The sequence below is a fragment of the Lissotriton helveticus genome, chromosome 7 (assembly GCF_964261635.1).
Source record: "Lissotriton helveticus chromosome 7, aLisHel1.1, whole genome shotgun sequence".
Classification (NCBI taxonomy): domain Eukaryota; kingdom Metazoa; phylum Chordata; class Amphibia; order Caudata; family Salamandridae; genus Lissotriton; species Lissotriton helveticus.
In genome coordinates this window covers 1,922,728,490-1,922,747,408 of record NC_136068.1, presented here as the reverse complement: position 1 = coordinate 1,922,747,408, position 18,919 = coordinate 1,922,728,490, and the positions used below count along the sequence as shown (strand labels likewise).

Genomic DNA, 18,919 nt, shown 5'->3' with positions numbered 1-18,919 from the left:
CAAAAGGAAGATCTTCACTGGGAGGCAGATAGCAAGAAGGTGCACGGAGACCGCGCTGGTGGGAGGCGGATACGCGAGTTTGAAGTAAGAGGAAGTATTGGGCATTTTAAGCCGGGTGCAGCAGCAGCATTTTGAATATCCAGTGAGAAGGAGACCTGGAAGAGATTATATTGGATACAGAATGTTCACCTCCTCTTCCTCTTCCCTTCATCAATAGTCTTCCTAGTTTGCTGCTCTGAGGCGATGTTAATACTAGTATCGTCTTGCCCTTCGTTATCCTTAATGTCGCAACCATCTTTCTACTGTTCAATAATAAAAAACAAATTCCTATAAATAGAAACTTCTGAAGAAGACACCCTTTCCAATGCCCTTAGTTAATCAGTAGTATTCATCCTCCCTCCTCATGAAGTGTGGGATACTGCTGGCCTCTGTCTTTAATTAAGTGTAAATTCTCTTGTCATACTTCAGAAAATCCTCATTTTATGGGAATTCCAGCGGCTTAAATTCTGAATGTTTAAAGTACCTGAAGGCTGTCCTCATATGCTCATCAATTTCTGAAATAAGGTTTTGCAAACACAGTTGCATCATGTAGTGAATTTGCTCTAATCTTTGTCATCTCTTGACCAAGTTCTCACATTAGGTTCTTTGCCCATCTCGCTAGTGCCATGGATGCAACTGCTCTATAAAGTTTCACGTATGAAATTAATTCCCAGTTCTCTACTGCTAGCCTAAATCCTCCCACTCCTTCATGCCCTTGTATGCTGCCCATCACGCACCGTTGTGGTTGTTCAATGCAATAAGTGAATCGGTTTGTTTTATCCACATTTTGATGTTCTTCTACAGTCCTCAATCACTCCATTGGGTAAAATAAATTTGTTACGTCCATGCACGCACACCTGATCATCTTCTGTACGAAATGAGACCTAATAAGTTTGCCCTCATCCCGCTCAACTGTTTCAAAGTTTAATATTAATCTTCTGTCGTTCCTTAAACTTTGTGAAGATGTTCGCTGCATCCCAAATTGATCTGTGTCTTGCCTTTGGGAGTGTCTTCAGATGTGTGTACCCTTCATTACGTTTCAAACTAAGTAATCTGTGCTTATTAAACTGTGGGGGTTTTAATTTTTTTGTTTACACCAAATGCCCACCCAGCATTGCAGTTTTGTTTCTGTACATTTTTCTATAAACCAAAACTTGCTCAACCAATTGGGAGAGAGAATTTATCAATATCACATTATCCGCCTCCGAGCGCTGTATACCATGTGCCGGGCACCAACTCACTAATCCTTTCCATGCACCGGTGGACCTTTTTGTAGTCCCTGGTGATCTGGCCTCTGAGCAGAATGGCCGCCTCCTGGATATCTGATATCTTCCAAACAAGACCGTTCGATGCTCCACTTTCCTCCAAAGGATAGTCCTCCCCTTCGATTGCTCATATACGACTTTTTCTTACAGGAAGTGGGAAGGGTTCCTGAATTGCCAATTTCAGCTCACCTGAGAACCGTGGTTGGGACTCCCAAAATGGAGTCGCCAACACTATCTGAACACATCTATATCTTCAACAGTCGCCGACTCTGTCAATATAAGAGGAGGAAACGTGTATCCTCTTCAAAGCATCCTCTGCCATGGGTTCCAAATTTGATCTTCAACTGCAATATCTCCCCAATTGTGTGGTTACTCTTGAGGTAAAAATCACCTCCCACGTGCCCTTCCTCCTCCGCACTTCCTGAAATATCTCCGTATTCAACATCCAGTCGTTGTAATCCCTGAGAAGCATTGAATTCCTGTCTGTGGCCCGATTGTCAGTCTTTACCTGATAAATTCACTTGCGCTAGGCATGAGGACCACTGCTCCTCTGCCCGATCGGACGATGCTTTTCATCTCAAGCCTCTGAAACGATGAATTTGCGTCACTACTCTTATGTTGTCCATTACAGACCAGCCTAATAAGTGATTCTGAACTCTCTGCAATGCTAAACTGCCATTCTTCTCCTGCCCTAATTTAGCTCCAGAACAATAGAAACTTCCATTGGATTGTAGAGTAAACTAGAGTCTCATTCCAAAAATCGTTCTCTCATTTCCAAGGTTCAAATTCTCCATCCAGCCCAGATGTTCCTCTTTTGCTTCCTGCATTACTTGGACCTTGTGGTCTCTGTACTATAGCCCCCTGTGAAGTCCACTCACTTTTATTATCTACAAAGCTTTGTACTGCGTGGGCCGCAAGAATACAGACTAGATTGAGGATTACAACAGACCTAATGCTCTAATTTCAGACTTTCTTCATAGGTACATTTAATATAGTGCCTTGTTTGCACGCGGGTACCCAAAAACTCTATTTCCTTTATCAAAACTGATATCTCCAAATTAATTACAAATTCAATTTCTCCAATAGACTGTCTCAGATGTTGGACTAACTGTTTCGACTCTGTCCAGATAAACTACCATACCCTCTTCTTGCCCTCAAGTAAGCTATCACTGGCCTCGGTATTTTCGTAAAACACCAAGATGACGCCGATACCCTAAAAGACACGCCCACAAACTGGTCAGAAAAGTTTCAATCACCTGAACGGTAAATCGACTTGGGTCCAGTTCCACTGGCCAGTCTAACTCGCGTAAAATATCACCGGCAGCGGCATCTCCATCGACTGAAGCCTCGAGCGGTTTCTAAGACCCGAGTATCTGAAGTTACCTCTTAGTCCTGATAAGTGTCTAAACCTTCCTCCCACCATGAGAGGGAGGACACAGTGCTACTCTTTGTGCTCACCCTGGGCTGCAACTTGCATTGCTGCTCTTCCTCTGGCAACTCTCCTGTGGTGGAAACAATCCTGGAGCCAACTGAGGGTTTGCATCCCGTTCTTCCTCCTGGCTGCTAATGTGACCTTTGGTATCTAATCTTAACGTTAACTTGTATTTGCTTGTCTAATTTACCATACTTATACTCAATATTAAACCTTTGTCTCTGCACTTCCTCCTTTTCCCATTCTCCCAATTTTGGGTTTATTTGGCCGGCACTGGCATGCGGCACTCTGAGATTAACGCCGCATTGGTGTTTCCTTATTAAAAGCCCTGTGACTCCAACCTCTGAGTGATGTCCCACCCATAAACCCCTCTACTGTATCTAAAGGACCCAGCTCTCTACCCACGTGTGTTCACAATGGTTTATTGAGCTTTCCCAAGAAGCCCTTGAGTCTCTTCCAGATCTGAATAAAAAGGTCTATGGTTTTAGGATCCAGATGGTGCCAACATTCTCAGCCGTGTGGCTTACGCTCGCATCACCGCTCTGTCCCTCTCTCCAAAGGTCTCCTAATCCGCCCCTTCATATAATTCGCCACAATACTCTACGCGAGTGACAAACCAAACCAGGGGGAGTCCATCCTTTCCCTGCTGATCCCTAACACCCTCTATGGAGGCCTGTGTCCAACATCCTAAAGTCCTCTTCATCAGGAGTGAACGGCTTCTCCTTCACGCCACTTTGGGTACAGCGTCTTTGTGTGGCACGGGTAAAGTGCCATGCGAGGGACAGGTGACCCATCTGTCCCACCCCTTACATTTGCCTCCTTTCATTTCCAAGCTATCGTCTTATCTCTCTCCTATTGACCCAAATTCATCTAAGGAGTTTTCTCCATGTCTCCTTTCACCAGTGGCCAATTTTACAGCCTATTCTTCATCAATATGAAGATATATTATATCCTAAAGAAGCAGATTTGTCTCTGGCACCCAATTACATGAAGAGCAATCCTATGCCTGTTTTGACAGATCTCGGTGCATGGTGGGAGGAGACGCCTCACGGTGGAGCGGTAACTGGGACCACAGACACACTGGTTGCCGTGTCTTGGGCTTCTCGCCGTTGGGGCTCACCCGATGGGTGGAGGGTGGGGCAGGCCAAGCAAGGGAGGTACCCACCAGCGACGCTCCCTGTTTCTGCAAACCTGTGTGATAGAACAGGGGGTTCTCCAGGAGCCATGTGGGGGTGTCCTCCCTTATGGATCTGGCCCTGCAGCCAATCAGCAGATGGAATCCTGTCCAGTGTTGCATTGGATCTTAATTGGTATGACCAGAGAAGGCCTCCCCATACAAAGGTATGAACTGGTCTACTTGGGTTTAGTATCGACAGCTGATGCAGGACTTCAACTTTTAGCAAATTATTTTTGACTAGGGGATGTTTGATGTGATGCATCCAGGGAGGGTGCCCCCCCCCCCTTAATTATGATCCTTCCTCTGCTACTAACTGATTTATAGACTCTTCTTTTCTTCACAATTTCTACTTTGACAAATGAGCCATAACCACTACAAAATGCCTTAGAATATAAAAATAGTTTAATAAATTGGAGCACTAAATTAATATACCATGAAAATTGTTCGTTTGAGTAGAAGTGTATTTTTAGTGCCAACACTGTGCTGTCAGTAGCCCTTGGACATTCTTAATTTATTAAACCATTCTTTCGAGACTTCAGCAGCTATCGGGTCATACATAAACATTTCCTTTACATATGACAATAAGGCAATATTTTGTCGCATGATTCACATTTGATTACGCTAGACGGTTGGGCTCAGTAGCAGAAACATGGAAATAATCCCACGATGGCCTCCAATGTTCACCTGGACAACCTCTGGCCCGGTGGGTTGGCAGCTCCGTCTTTGAGCATTGGTCCACCCGCCTTGGCCAATCCTTGATCGGCGTGGCCAAAGCTTGGGGATACCTCTTGGCCAGAGGCGTGCCCATCCCCACCAGGGTTCTTCCTCCTCAACCACCCCCTCTGCGGATAGTTCATTCACCCTAACCTTCTACAGCAAACCGTGGGTCAGATTAGAACAGGGGCTTGGCTGGGGGGTGGGGGGGCAGCAATCAAAGAGGAACTGTGGGTGGCAGCAACAGGTAAGGGGTGTGAATATTCTGGAAATGGAAGTCCTGCATTGGTTAGGTTTATAACCCTTTAAAGCTCCTGATAGGTCCTGCATTAAAGGATGTAATGCATAATGTTAGCCTCTGCCTAGATATCTGGCTGTGTAAGGGAGGTAGACCCACTGTGAACGCTGGGTGTATCTACATTAGGTAAAAGGCGGTTTCCTGCTCTTCGTTATTTTGTTTCATTAAAACTTTATTTGTTTCCCCTTCTTTCCTGATTCATAGTTTGCTTGTTTTTTTGTTTACGATAGATGTTTTTCAGACGGGAAACAGCGGTTTCAATCCCCCACGCAGGTAGGTTACAGCGCTGACGTTACATCGTCCGCGTTGTTACCACGCATGGCATTACATTGCAAGTCGTTTCTACGACTTGCGCCAGATGGTGCGCAACACCAGGGAACGTGATCAATTTTAAATCCAACACATTCCCTGCTGTTGCGCTAGCTGGAGTAGGAATAGTAATTTATACTATTCCTAAGTCAAGTGCGCCATCTAGTACAAGTCGTAGAAACGACTTGCGATGTAAAGCCATGCGTGGTAACAACGTGGACGATGTAACGTCCGCGTTGTAACCTACTGCGCTGGGACGCTTTCGGGCAGCCATGCGCTTTATAAATCTAATTTCATTTCATTCATTTGCTTGCGGTGTAAAGAGAACTATTCGTTTCAGAGATCGTACCTTTTCCTTCCTCCCTTCTGCTGCCTCTTTCTTGTCAGTCTTCTGTCTTCTGCTGTCGGCTATAAAGCATTATTCCCTGTCTTGAGTTCTCACACTGTGGATTTGTACTTTGTTTTTATGTCTGCAATGTTTCAGTCTCTGGCAGTTTCCAGGCCCCTCTCTCCCAGCTGTTCCCAATTCACAAAGGTGAATTAACATTTAAGAGTAAGTTACCTTTTGTGAATACCAAAAAGTAGTAAAATTACACTGAGGTCTAAGTTTACCTTTAAGAATCAGGCCCTGTGTTTAGTTGTCCAATATTGACTATTTCTTTCCTCTTTTCTAAGACCGTGCTCTTTTATTTGTCCTCTTTCCTGTCTGTGTTCTGTTTTTTCCATGTTCATTTTTGCACCACCTGTTCTGTATTCTCGTTGCATCTTCTTCTTTTTAACCACTTTCTAACATCTTTCTCTGGCTGGTGTTCCGGTCCCGTTCTTCCCCTATTCCATATTGCGGAAGCACTTTTCCTCAACTCTTTGCCTCTTCCCCTCCGACAGGCCCGGTACCCGAAAAGCCAAGAATGCTCCTTCTCCGACTGGACGAGGCCTGGGTTTTCCCCCACCGAGTACCGTGTGACTCGATTCTACTCCAAAAGTGGCAGTTTTCTGAAACTTCGCCAGGTCGTGGGAGAGCAGCGCTCTGGCCAAACCACCACCGTGAACGGAGAGTTCATCGTGAACCGAGAGGCCCTGGACAAAGATGCCACCACAACCCCATTCTACTACATGGTGAGTCTTGGGCAGTGTCTGGTGGTCAGTCGAGCCAGGGGGAAGAGCTGGTGTTCACTCATGTCCCGGTTCAAATCACTGCAGTGGGCTCAAGTGTGAGCAGTGGCGGCTGCTGACCTTTGAAAGTGATGAGGTGTAAACCTTGGGCATGATTTTAATAAAGCAAGCTACGTGAACAAGTTCTATGGACAAACGTGGGGTCCAGGGGGAGTCCTTCTCCTGAGAAAAATGAAAAAAAGATTGGCAAATCATTTTAAAGCAAATGAATGTAGCAATAAAGCAAGGCAGTGGGAACTTATAATCTTGAAATATTAAAAACTGTCCCATATCTTCTTGAATTTGTTCAACAGTTACTGTAATGTGTAAATTGTTTTGCATGACAACTTTAGCCCTTTACATGTATGCTTGCCCAGTGTCTTGCACTGCACGCAGCATTAACGTTGGAAAAATATGCTCTAACCTGATTCCGAGACGCACCCACAGATGCTGGCTGCCACCAGTCCTATAGAAATATATGCAGACCGGTCTAAGTGAGATGAAAAAAGTGGGTGCTTCCTATAAAGGAACATGCCAATACATTTCTGTGGTTCCCATAGTGTGCCATCTGATCGGGATTTTAGTTTCTTTCTGATGTAAATTTATCCAGATAAATGGCACAGTAAACTGACATACGCCTAAAGCCTGTCGGTATGATTGGCTTTGTCAATGGTTGTCAGCTGTTTAAGATAAATGAGTAACAACAATGATTTCTTAATAATTAACATTGGAAATGTTTAAATGTTGAAATAGTGAGTCTGAATTTAAATAATATTGAGGCCTGTGGAAGGAGTTTTGGCCTTCAGTTATGTGTGTTTTATGTTACATATGTATCCTTTGTCTCTGCACATCTTGTCGATCTGCACAGCTTCAACCCCCTCTCTTTCCTCTTCAGCATCCTGTTTTCCCCCAATGCCCTTCCTCGCATGTCACCTCACCACCCCCAACATGCAGTGCACTCCCTCAAATTTAAGCACTTTAATTTCTCTTACTTTTAATATCGGTGAACCCCTTTCACACACACAGAATTTCAGTTGCAAATGGAATACACAAACATTGTTCTGTGTGCTCTGCAGAGAGGGCAACCCATCGACAGGCACTTTGTTTGGCTTCAGCGTTAGTGCCTGAGTGCGTAATGTCCCTCATAAACACCTGGCATGGCTGAAGTATGCACAGAAAAAAATACAGATAAACATTATAAAATAGCGAACTCCTGGGGAATGCAAGATTAAAGCATGTAAAATAAGAGGAACTAGATCTCTGAAAAGCATTCCCTCGACGTTTTCAACATTCACTGTTTGCAAATCAATCTGTTTTTAGCATCAGTGTTAACTTAGGGGCATGAAGACATGGCCAGTTTTAATACCTTTTTCTCAAAGAACTGGCCTCTGCAAGCACATGTCCACAGTAAGCCCAGATCTCTGGCTCTGGGCCTGAGTCTAATATTTGGATCCATTTCGTGGTGGAACAAATGCCGCAGCTCGATTTCTAAAGAAGCGAGCAATGTGCATTGAGGGCCTGGGGTGTCACAGTGGGGGAGGTCAGAGTGATGAGGGGTCTCGGCACAATATACAGAACACAGCAATAGCTTGCAAACACCATTACCAAAAACAAGGCTCTGGATCATACGTGCTTGCATCCACTCTCGCGCATGGCAAAAGGTTTGGATCTACGCCTCTGAATGACGGGCGTCTGAAATCACGCAGGGATGAGGTCTCCTACACCTGAAACCGTGATGCTATTGCGTCACTGGCCTACAGTGTGCATACCACCAGAGACGCCAATGGCAACGAAGGGCTTTAAAACGGGAAGCCATGCGTCATGCGTCCCGTTAAAGTTGATTTACCGCCTGTCTTCCATCTCCTGCTCCAGAGCGAGGCGGGACAGGCAACCTGAAACAGACAACCCATACTTAAATACATAGATATATGTAGAGATTTGATCATGTATCTAAATAAATCGATCTATTTTATGTTTTTAATGTAAATGTGTAGGCATTTTCAGAGGGGCGCAGCCCCACCGCCCCAATGAGGATTCTGCCCTGGGCTGTGTCAATGTAGGCTCCCTAGGCAAGTTTAGGAAAGGAGGAGGAAGAAATGCACCTTGACATATGGCCGCAGTGGCTCGCTGTTGCTTACCCTGTTGTGGGTGTGAGAAAATGGGGTGTATTATGTGGTGTGCTTATGGGACCTCACCTTGTAATACACTTACCAACCCTCTTGGGACAAATGAAGTTTCCTTTGTCAGCCCATTATCTCAACCCTGGGTAGCTGTGGCTCCGAGCAGTCCGGCTTACACAAAGAAGCAAGTGCACAGCATTTAAACAACATCAAAACAATTGAAGAAAAACAGGACTCAAGAAATCCGACACCGATTTATTAAAATACATTGTATGTTTATGAATTTACGGACACCAATATGAAAAAGATCCACTGGAGGGTTCCGGCGATGATTTTACAAGAAACAATAAATTACGAACCAGTATTTGTGAATTTGAGGAACTTTTTCAAGAAACTTTGGCAAGTTTGTTTGGGGTTCCTTACATTTACCTTGGGTGACCAACTTTTACAGGGGGTCTTTTAAGGGGACCAGCAAGGTCCAAAGAAGCAGTCACCCTCTTGAAGCCGTCTTTAGTCATGTCAAGTCAGTGGCTCCTTGCCGTTGACTTCTATGGAGTGGTCCTGATGCAAGGAATACAGGACGCTGAATATATTCGAAGATGCTGTTCAGTAAACGGGGGCCGGCCCGGGGCTTCTCAGTCCATGGTCCTCTGCCAAGTGACTACCAGTCACTTGGCAGAGGAGAATGCGCTATTTCCTTCTCTTGGTGATAACGTTCTGGGCAACCAAGCTGCAGTTTCACTCTCCTGGGTCCAACAGACTCCTGTGCAACCTATGAGCGGCTGGTCCTAGTCTCTTAGGCTGCACTTGGGCGAAAAGCGATGATCCGGTGATCTCGGCTACCAACTCGCCAGGCGGGCTACTTCAGCTTTTGTAGCCCTGTTTGCTGAGAACAGGAATTCCGCAAACTGACTCTTCGACTGTCTTCTTCTGGCTGGGCTCTGGGGGATGACTTCTCCGGCGCAATCCTTCTTGGCTAGCCCAAGTTGCAGTAGGTTCTGTCCAACTTTAATGCAGCCTTTCCTTTACCGGGTCCTAGTGCACAGGGCAGACCTCCTTCTGTCCTCCACCAGTTCGAGTTTGGGGTGCCCCTTTTATGTCCAGAAAGAGCCCTCCAGGGAGGTCATGGTCACTAGCATTCGGCTACTAGGTTTCCTCCCACCTGATGGCGTCCTGTGAAGTGTGGTATCTAGCTACCCCAGGATTCTCTATTCTATGCACTGCCAAGAAGGCGAGACTCTTCTGGTGTGTGGAGCTCTGTAGCCACACTAGAAGTGTGGCTACCTATGGGCTACACACCCACGGGAAAACCAGCTTGCCCAGTGTTTCCCCTCTCTGTCCCTGACGTCAGCCTGTCCACCCAAACCAAGGAGCAGCCCGCTCAAGTGTGATCACCATTTGCCCTTCAAAGGTGGCTTCTCCTTTGAAGCTTGCCTTTTTGACTAAGACCCCCATGTCTTGGCGAGAGGATGTAGCCTTACGGCTAGAGCAGTCGACCTTGAAGCTGGGGAACCGGGTTTGAGTTTCAGCAACGACGCTCAACATCCTAGGATTCTGGCCAAATCACTTATTCATTTTTTGTTATGCACGGGGAGATTGTGTCCTTGTGTAATGAAACTGGTGCTCATGTAAAGCGCTCTGATACCTGATGTCTTCGGGACCAGTTTGCGCTATCAAAGACTACATTATTTTATTTATTTATTTTTTAAAGTGGCTCTCCTCCAGGAGGAGGTAACCCCTCCTCAAACGGCAGGCCTTTATTGTTACCTGTCCTGGGAGCAGTTTACATGTCTTTCCCGGGTGACCAGAAGGCTGTTTTGTGGACAGCCTCAGTAAATGGCCACTGGAAAACTTGGGCAACAGAAGAAAGTTTTCTAAAAATTGCATGTCGCAACAAGAAACATTAATTTCCACTTGGACATCATGTCGGGCTTAATGTAAAGAGATGTTTGATAACTTTTAAATGGGACTACCAAAGTAGGTACTTTAAGTTATCACAGCTAATGTGTCTGCTCGTAACCCTGTACTCTCCAATGGGGCTACCCATCTCGTTTGTGGTAAAAATGAAAGTTGCGTGTGATTACTGCTATAACATGTTAAACACATGTTCTACTTGACTAATAAGGTGCACCCTGCCCTAGTAGTCGAGACGCCTGCTTTAGGGGTGACTTGCACACAGAAGAAAGGGAGCTCTGGCTTTGCTATGGCTTAAAGTGTCAAAGTGGAGTTAGCAGTTTGAAACTGCCCTTCCAGTCTGCAGTGGCCGGCTGGGAGCCGTGTTTTACTTTATGCCACTCAGGGTGGTACATGGTGAAGGTTCACTCTGATTTAAAGGCCCTGGATACCCCTGGTACCACATATTAGGAATTTAGAAGTGAGTTAGCTCCTGCCAATTGGGTATAGGCCAATCAAACATACATGTTTAAGGGTCCGAGCGCTGGCACTGACCTCTGGTTTGCAGAGCGCTGTACACTCCGTCAAAAAACCAGCAGCACCCTTCTAAAACTTTGGGGTAACCCTACAAAAAGAGGCATTTTCCTTCCAATGCTACTGTTGAGCTTCTTCGCGTGGACCTACAGTGTAACGTTCGCCTCTTCTACAGGAGTGTAGATTGGACCCAGTGCTTCACAGCCCCCGCCGCCCACTGCTAGTCGTGATTTTGCATGGTCTGAGGTGTTAGTCACAATCTACCTTCATGATGGTGAAGAATTTTTTGAGTTTTGGAAAATAAAATATCTAAATATTCTGATCTACATCTTTGGAAGTTTATCAATGTTTAAATTTAGAACTGAAGGTATAGGACTTGGGTCCTGATTTAGAACTTTGGCGTGATGGATATCCCATCCACTGAAAACGATCTCATAACCTATGGGATTTGCATATCGGCGGATGGGATATCCGTCACCCTTGTGACTGAGTAACCTGTCCACCAAGATCTAAATCAGGACCTTGAAATAAAAAAAATAGAGTTTGATAGTTCAGCTAGGCGGACTCCTCCTTTCTTTCTGGTTTTCAAGCACCAGAGCAAAAGGGTGGAGGGGCCGCTAATCCCACCTGTAAGAGTCTCACTCTTGGGCGAGGGAGTACACGAAGGAACTCCAGGAGGTGGTCACAGGAACAGAGTTTTCTCAAAGAACATCTGAGAATCTGCAGCTGCAAGTGAGATTTTAAACCCTCTAAACTCTGTTCAAATATTTCTAGAACAAGCTGAAAAACAAAAGATATTTGTCATAAATTAGGGAATTAATTTGGGAGGGGGGTATTCCTGTCAAGGTAGTAAAACAATCTGAGAATGCCAGAGCCCAGCTGAGAGCCTTCATCTCAAATAGTTGTGACTCAGAAGGGAAGCTGTTGCTCCACAGAAGTAATGTTAAATTCAGCGAGTCCAAACATTATTCAAGTTAGGACTATAACAATCGCAAAGCAGTTAACAAATATCAGGAACAAATGTAATATATTATGAAAAGGCAGATTAAGGGAGCTCTGGATATGGACTTCCATAGTTTTAAGGCAAAAGTGTCCTAAAATGCACCAAAGACAAAGGTGTATATAGTGACATTGGTGATTATCACCCAAAAACTGCAGCGAAAGCCCTTTCCTACTTCAAAAATGATCCATCAAAAGTGTTCTGCCTCAAAGGGGTTGGAGGTTTCGAGGGAGAAAAGCCGTAATCTTCCACACGGGTGCACCCCCGCGACGTCAGTCCTCTTGACACTATTTGGTGCAGGCTTTTCCAACGAGTAGCTAGTGATCTGCTGGTAGTAGCTGTCCTGTGTGCAGCCCAGCTAACTAAATAAAAAGCTTTTGCTTGGATCAACTAATCTATGCATACCAACATTGAAAAGTTTGCATTCCCCGTAGAAATGTGTTTTCAGAACTCATAAGCTGATATTTGGAGAAAAATTGTTTTTCCAAAATATATTTGAAACAGATATTTGAGTAATGGTGACACGGCATCAGGGAGACATTATTCGCTGCCATTGCAGCGGTGGCCGATATGTATTACACATGTAGAGGATTTACATAATCGCAAATTCCAGATTGATATAACTGCTGGCGACCCAGCCTGATGCACAGAGGTGATCACCGGTGGTAATCTTGCAAGGGGTGACCCCTAACGTAATCTGCTTGTGGTCACTCTATAATACTTTTAGCTCGCAAAGATTTTCAATAAATACAAGTATCTCCGATTAAAGAAAAGGTTGGAGACCCCTGATTTGGTGGGACGCCAGCCACAGCTCGAAGAGTGAGGCCGAGGGGTTGCCAATGCTTGTTCAACGATCCCATTAACCCAGTGATTTTTGAGGCTGAGAAAACCACTTGGGCTCACTTCTCCCAGATCACTAGGACAACCTTCTAGGAACCAAGAGGTCTGTCCAATCAAAACTCCTTTTATGGACTGGTAACACTCTCTAGCCAATGAGAAACATTTGAAAGCCAGGGTTGATTGGATAATGTTGGTGCCGTGTGAACTAACCTGTGAAAGCCAATTGAAGAAACACACTATAGGTATAAATTTAAATCGGATTGACTAGGAGCTTTAGAACTTTTTCATAGCAGTCTCTCCTAAATCTGAATTGAAAACCGTGCAGGAGTACCATGTGGGAAGGCCGACTTAAACAGATACAATAGAACCTTGGTAGGTTTGAGACGGTAAACCTTGGTTTGGGAATCTTTGATGGATGGGGAGTTAAGTGTATTTCACAAATTCTCACAGACCAAGTCTCGTTCTTGTATCAAGATTTAGCATCAAAAAGAAAAATATTGTAAAAAGAGACCAAAAACGTTACCATAGGGAGTTGCAAAACCATAACCTACTATATTCCAACTCTATCAAAATCACAGAAAAGCTTAGATTAATGTAATGTGACTTGACCATAACATTTGACTTTATGTAAGAAATACATCTATAAAGTTTGCCAGGTACATCATGGTCACTGTTGAAACTCCACGACACCCAGGAGGACAAATTATCAGAAAAAAAACTTGGATTTGGAACATGTTGAGGTGGAGAAGGCCTTACCGAAACTAGAACATTTGAGGACATTCTTAATTTCTAAATTGTAACTCTGACTTAAGTGTGTTTTTTTGGGGGGGTTTTAAAAAATAGTTTTTAGAGAAGTTTTAAAATACAGTGCAGTTCACCTAAATAGTCATAAATAAAGCAGTTTTGGGGGGGGAGGGGGAGAAGGGGTGGGAGGGGGAAAGGGATAGTCTCTACAGCACAGGGAGCCCGGGGGTGAAGTGTTACATCCCTGGGCCCCCAGTAGCAGGCTTAACCGGCCCTCAAAGGCCCGCTCCAGCGTTAAAGGCCCGAGAGGGCAGAATGTTCTAATTGGTGAAACAAAAGCCTCGCGGAGCTCAAAGGGGTTGAAATCCCCGGCTCTGAGGCCTTTGTTAAATGTTGATGCTCAGGGCTTCTACCGGCCATTAGAAAGCCTAAGCACTCCATTGTTTTCAATACAGCTCCCAACAGTCCGATGTTCTAATATTTCTGAGATTATTCAGGCTGCCTTTCCTGTTCTCACCACACTTTGTCTGTCCGCAGGTCATGAGCCGAGCACAGATCACTCAGAGCGGCCAAGTGGACGTCCCCATGAACAATGGTGAGTGGTTGGGAGCCTGGAGAGGGGAGTAGTGGGCTGAAGTTTAACTATTGATGAATTGTGGTGACCATGCCCCCATTGCCGCCTCATTATTCACATCTGGTTTCAGCCTCCCAGACTGTACCGGAAGATGAAGAATTAGGTTGTGGGGAGTCTGGCTGTGTCCAGTGGTGTAACATGTGTGCCATGGGCCTCCGTGCAATCAAGGAAATGGCCTCTTTTGCAACCAGCTGAGAAGCAAAATGCAACTAGTTGCGTTGCACAGGGGCCTAGCACTCCTGGGCTTCGGTGCCACTGCACCTACTGTGCTTTTTGTAGCTATGCAGTGGGATTCTGGTGGAAGGGGACTGCGTTAATAGTGGACATGATCTTAAATTGATACCTACTGGTCTAGGTGCCTAACCTCTCAAACAAGGAGGTGTTACTTCGCACCAGCAGTTATCGCACCAGCATGGTTTGTGATGCCTTGGTTGCACCTGTAATTAACCCATGAAATACAGTGAGTCTACTAATAGTAAAAATGCTATACCACCGCATAAGGAAAGAGTCCTTTTATAGGAGGGGCCCGACTGTGTGAAACCATCCCCATTACATATTTACCACTGGTGACTGGCAGATTTTCTGGCAGGTTGGATGTAGGCAGCGGGCTGTGGATGTTGTATGCCACTAGGTGGTTCTACCATGCAGAGTCCAGTCCAGGGGTTCCCCAAAGGTGTCCAGGGCTCAATGTAAAACCAAAAGTGCTCTATCAGTGGAAGTGTGGGCAAGCAGCCTTAGGCCTCACACAGAGGAGTGTAAGACATTTATTGCACAACAGTGACCAATAATGGGCACATGACTCCAGGAAATACAGACCAATTTTAGAAAAATATACTTTGTTTGTATTTTATTTTAAGACCAAGAACTTCACAAAAAGGTACCTACGTTTTTAAATAACAATATTTTTCACTTGTAAAAATCTACACCAAAACCTTTCAGTGTTTTCCTATGGGGATAGCAATATCACAGTTAAACAGGTAAGTAATGCACTAATACTTCCAGCCTTCAGAACCAAAGGTCAGCAAGGGTCAGGTGAGTTCCTGAAATGAATCACGAGTAGCACTGGGGTGCCTGGGTGCCTGAGGTCAAAGTCTGAGTTCGTCCCAATGCTTTTCAATGGAGACTGGGGGTGCCTGGAGCCACACTGCCAGCTAGAGATGTAGGGGGTCGTAGGGGCACAGTTGGTTCAGCTCAACAAGGCCCAGGGATTTTAGGTGCAGCATTGCCTTTCGACGTCAGTCTTCTTACTGGAGCCGGTCGTGGTTGGGGGAGCCTCTGGATTCGCACTGTAGGTGCCAACACAGTTCAGGAGAGGTCAGCCACCGCTGGGCCTTTAGGCAGGATTGCTGAGACTTCACTGTACAGGGGACCCCTCTCAGACTCTGGCCATGGGTGTATGGCGCAGTGTTGGCAGGGATTGCGATTCCAGCTGGATCCAAAGCCCTTGGAGTCTGTTTCTTCTAGACAGGTCTGTGTCCACCGGAGATGGGCAGCTGTCCTCCCAGGGTTTCAGTGGTCACTGGCTGCAAGACTGATCGCAGGTTTGCAGAAGATGGAGACCGGCCGATAGGGCTGCGGCCAATGCAGTGGTCTTCTGTCTTCTCTGCAGGAATGTCGTAATCTTTTCTAATTTTGTCATATATTTAGTTTCTAGGTCTGGGAGCACCTAAATACTACATTTAGGGGTGTTTAAGGGGAGTAGCTGGTAGGACAAATGGGCTCCTTACCTGGAGTGACTACACCCTCTATGCCACCCTCTTGTGGGAGGGGGAATAGACCAAGCCTAATTGGAGGGGTCCACTCATCCTTAAGATGAAGGGGACTGAAAGATGTGCTTCACCCCACCTCCCCCCACAGGGTGAAGTTAGAGGTGGGCACACACCATATTTTTCTAAGTTGTCCCACTGGTTTTCCTCCCCAAGTGTGGGTGTAAACCAGGGGCTGCCATCTGTAATGCAACCCCCCAGCCTTTGCTGCAACAAAGGTGGCATGCCTTTGAAGCTCCCCTCTTTGAGCACTGGCCCAGCCTGGGGAAGAAGGTGACACCTCTGCCCAGGATGTGAATTATTTTAGGGACTCTCCACCCAGGAGTCCAGAAACCTGTCTGGTGCTGACTGGCTGCCTATAGCCAGTCAAACTGCACCAGGGTTGGTCTGTTTTCAGGGAGCACCTCTGAGGTGCCCCCTGAGTACATGGTTCAATAAATCCCACACTGACATCCGTGTGGTTTTATTGAAAGTAGTGGTTTTGTACTAAATACTCCTGGGCTCAAACCATCATGGTGCTGTGGAACTCAAGGGGTCAAGTTTTCAACCCATGTACCCTTTATGGCTCCCCTGGCACATACAAGTTTAAGGAATAGACCGCAATATTGTAGGACATATCTGCATGAGCAGATGGGCCAACACTTGGCATATAGTTGACCCTGCTTTAGGGCTGGTAAGGCCTGCTTGAGGGGTGGCAAGGCCTGCTTGAGGGGTGGCAACCAATCCTAGGCAGTGCTAGCTGGCATGGCACACGGGCGGTTTGCAATGTAAACTTGGTAATTTTTCTACGTCACAGGGACATGCAAGCTGCAGGGGTAGTGACATGGTCCCAGGAGTACCAAGTGTGGACAGGGTTTTAGGGAAAGAACACTGGTACTGGGAACCTGGACTGTAGGGACCCAGTACTCTACAGTCTAAATTGCATCAAGCACAAAGTTGGGGGGGGGGGGGCGGGGGGGGGGGTGAGTGGGGCGGCGGTACTGCAACAGAACCCCATTTTCTCACTGTGGAATCCTGCATTGTGGCGTCCTGCCCCATCATTCATAGCTGGCAGTCACCATGAAACTGTAACGGAGGTATTAACCCATGCTGTAGTGGTTCCAACGATCGCGACATTGGCTCAGATAAAAAAATGGCATTCCGGTATGGGTCTTGTGAGTAAGTCCACGACATTTTGATAATTCATTGGCTTAACTGTGATCAGTGCTTCAAGGGGGCAGGCCTACCCAAGAACCTCCATTATACGGCGTTAGTCCTCACAGGGAACAGCCATACGTTCTGGGGCCCACACTATTGGCCGGCAGAGCTAGGATCCCCTCCCCTCCCTTTTGGCCAAAACACTCAGTGTCACCTTAAACCGTAATCTTTCATAAACGCAGGTCGGATTGGTAATCTCTAAATGTTACTTTCAACTGCGAAAGATCAGGAAGATTTGCCGTTTACTCACGCAGGAAGCCTTGACACAGGTTGTAATAGCCATTGTTCTGTCACACCTGGACTATGCAAACTCTGTTTACCTGAGTATGCCACTCTTTTATTTATTTATTTTTCGAATTTGCAAAGCGCAATAGCTGCCTCCGCAACGGGGCGTCCCAGCACTACCTAAGAACTGGTGCCAATAGAGCACTCAAGCAGATAGAAACACATTACGCTGGAAAGAGTCAGGTCTTTATAGCCTTTCGAAAAGCCTTTTGGTTCTGGAGTCCTCTGACATCAGGAGGGAATTCCGTGGGTGGGCCGCCTGGACCTTGAAAGAGCGGCCACCTGCTCTAGCTCTTTGAAATCGGGGGATACAGACCAAACCAGAATTGGCAGAGGATGATTTGACACGTATTGGACTAGCAGATCCGCTAAAATCGGCAGGCCTTGTTGTGGACTACACACAAAGACTTAAATTGAATTCTTTAAGCTATCGTCCGCCAATGGAGCTTAGGCAGGAAATTCGACACAGAGCATGACTTGAGGTGCTAGCAGATGTAGCATTCTGGATCCTTTGGAGGCGTGAAAGGCAGGATTTATTGGCACCTAAATAGAGTGAATTACCATTGTCCAACGTCGCTAGGATTGTAGCCTGAAGAACAGTTTGATGGACTTTTGGTGCAAAGTAGCCAAGTAAAGGTTTCAGCCCCCCTAGGAGCCCAATACAGGATCCAGCTAATGCCTTGGATTGTGTGTCAAATGAACCTTAACCACAAAGTTTTAATTACGAGTTACCTGAATCAAGAAGTCCGAACCACGAACAATCCTTAACAATGACTTTCCAGAACCACCACTATTCTAAACAACGAACGATCGAACACTGCCAAGGGCTGACACGAAAGGCTTCTACATTTGTGATTAAGCAAATTAAAGAAATGCACGCGCACGACAGGACAGGTGTGCATTTCAGTTGTGAGAAAGAAGAGATCCAGCTATTGAAGTTGCTCTTCCTCTTCCCCATTCCCAAAACTCCTTGCTCCAGAGAAACACTCTGCATGCCACTCCCTCCCCTTTGCACCCAGTGAGCTGAACAGCTCATTGACCCCTGGCAAGATTCACTCGGCACTGCAGCCACCAGGCAGACGGGTTCTGAGGGGCACGCGGTCATGCAGTCAGCTTTCATCCTGCCCGCTTTGTAGCAGGGTCGGGCAGGGGCGGCTCTAGGCTCATGGTGGCCCTGGGCAGGGAGTGTAGGTAGGGGGTCCGGGCAGGGCGGAGCGCAGAGGCCAGTGAAGAGGGGGGGGGTCAGGGTGTTTGGAAGTGGAACAGAGCCGGAAGCCGCCAAATCCCCGCCACGCAAATATGTATCCATCCTCCGAGGGTTATTATATTAAGGATATATATTGGCGTGGTGGCCCCTGGGGTTTGGTGGCCCTGTGCAGGTGCACAGCTTGCACATGCCGAAGGCCGCCCCTGGGTCGGGGGGCACAGCGTTAATGGGAATGCTCTGGCCTCTGCCAAAAAGGGAAGATGGGGTGTGTGAGGGGTCTCCCCCCTCAAATACACTGTTTAAATTAAACTAT

General features: G+C 46.3%; 1 pseudogene across 1 annotated transcript in view; it reads left to right on the top strand.

The window, feature by feature from the left end:
- The window catches only part of LOC144770899 (alpha-2-macroglobulin-like), a 198,468-nt pseudogene that overhangs the window by 92,465 nt on the left and 87,084 nt on the right, over positions 1–18,919 (top strand). The window contains exons 12-13 of the transcript XR_013599063.1: positions 6,120–6,350; positions 14,055–14,112. The product of XR_013599063.1 is annotated as an alpha-2-macroglobulin-like (transcript). The remainder of the gene's footprint in view (positions 1–6,119; positions 6,351–14,054; positions 14,113–18,919) is intronic.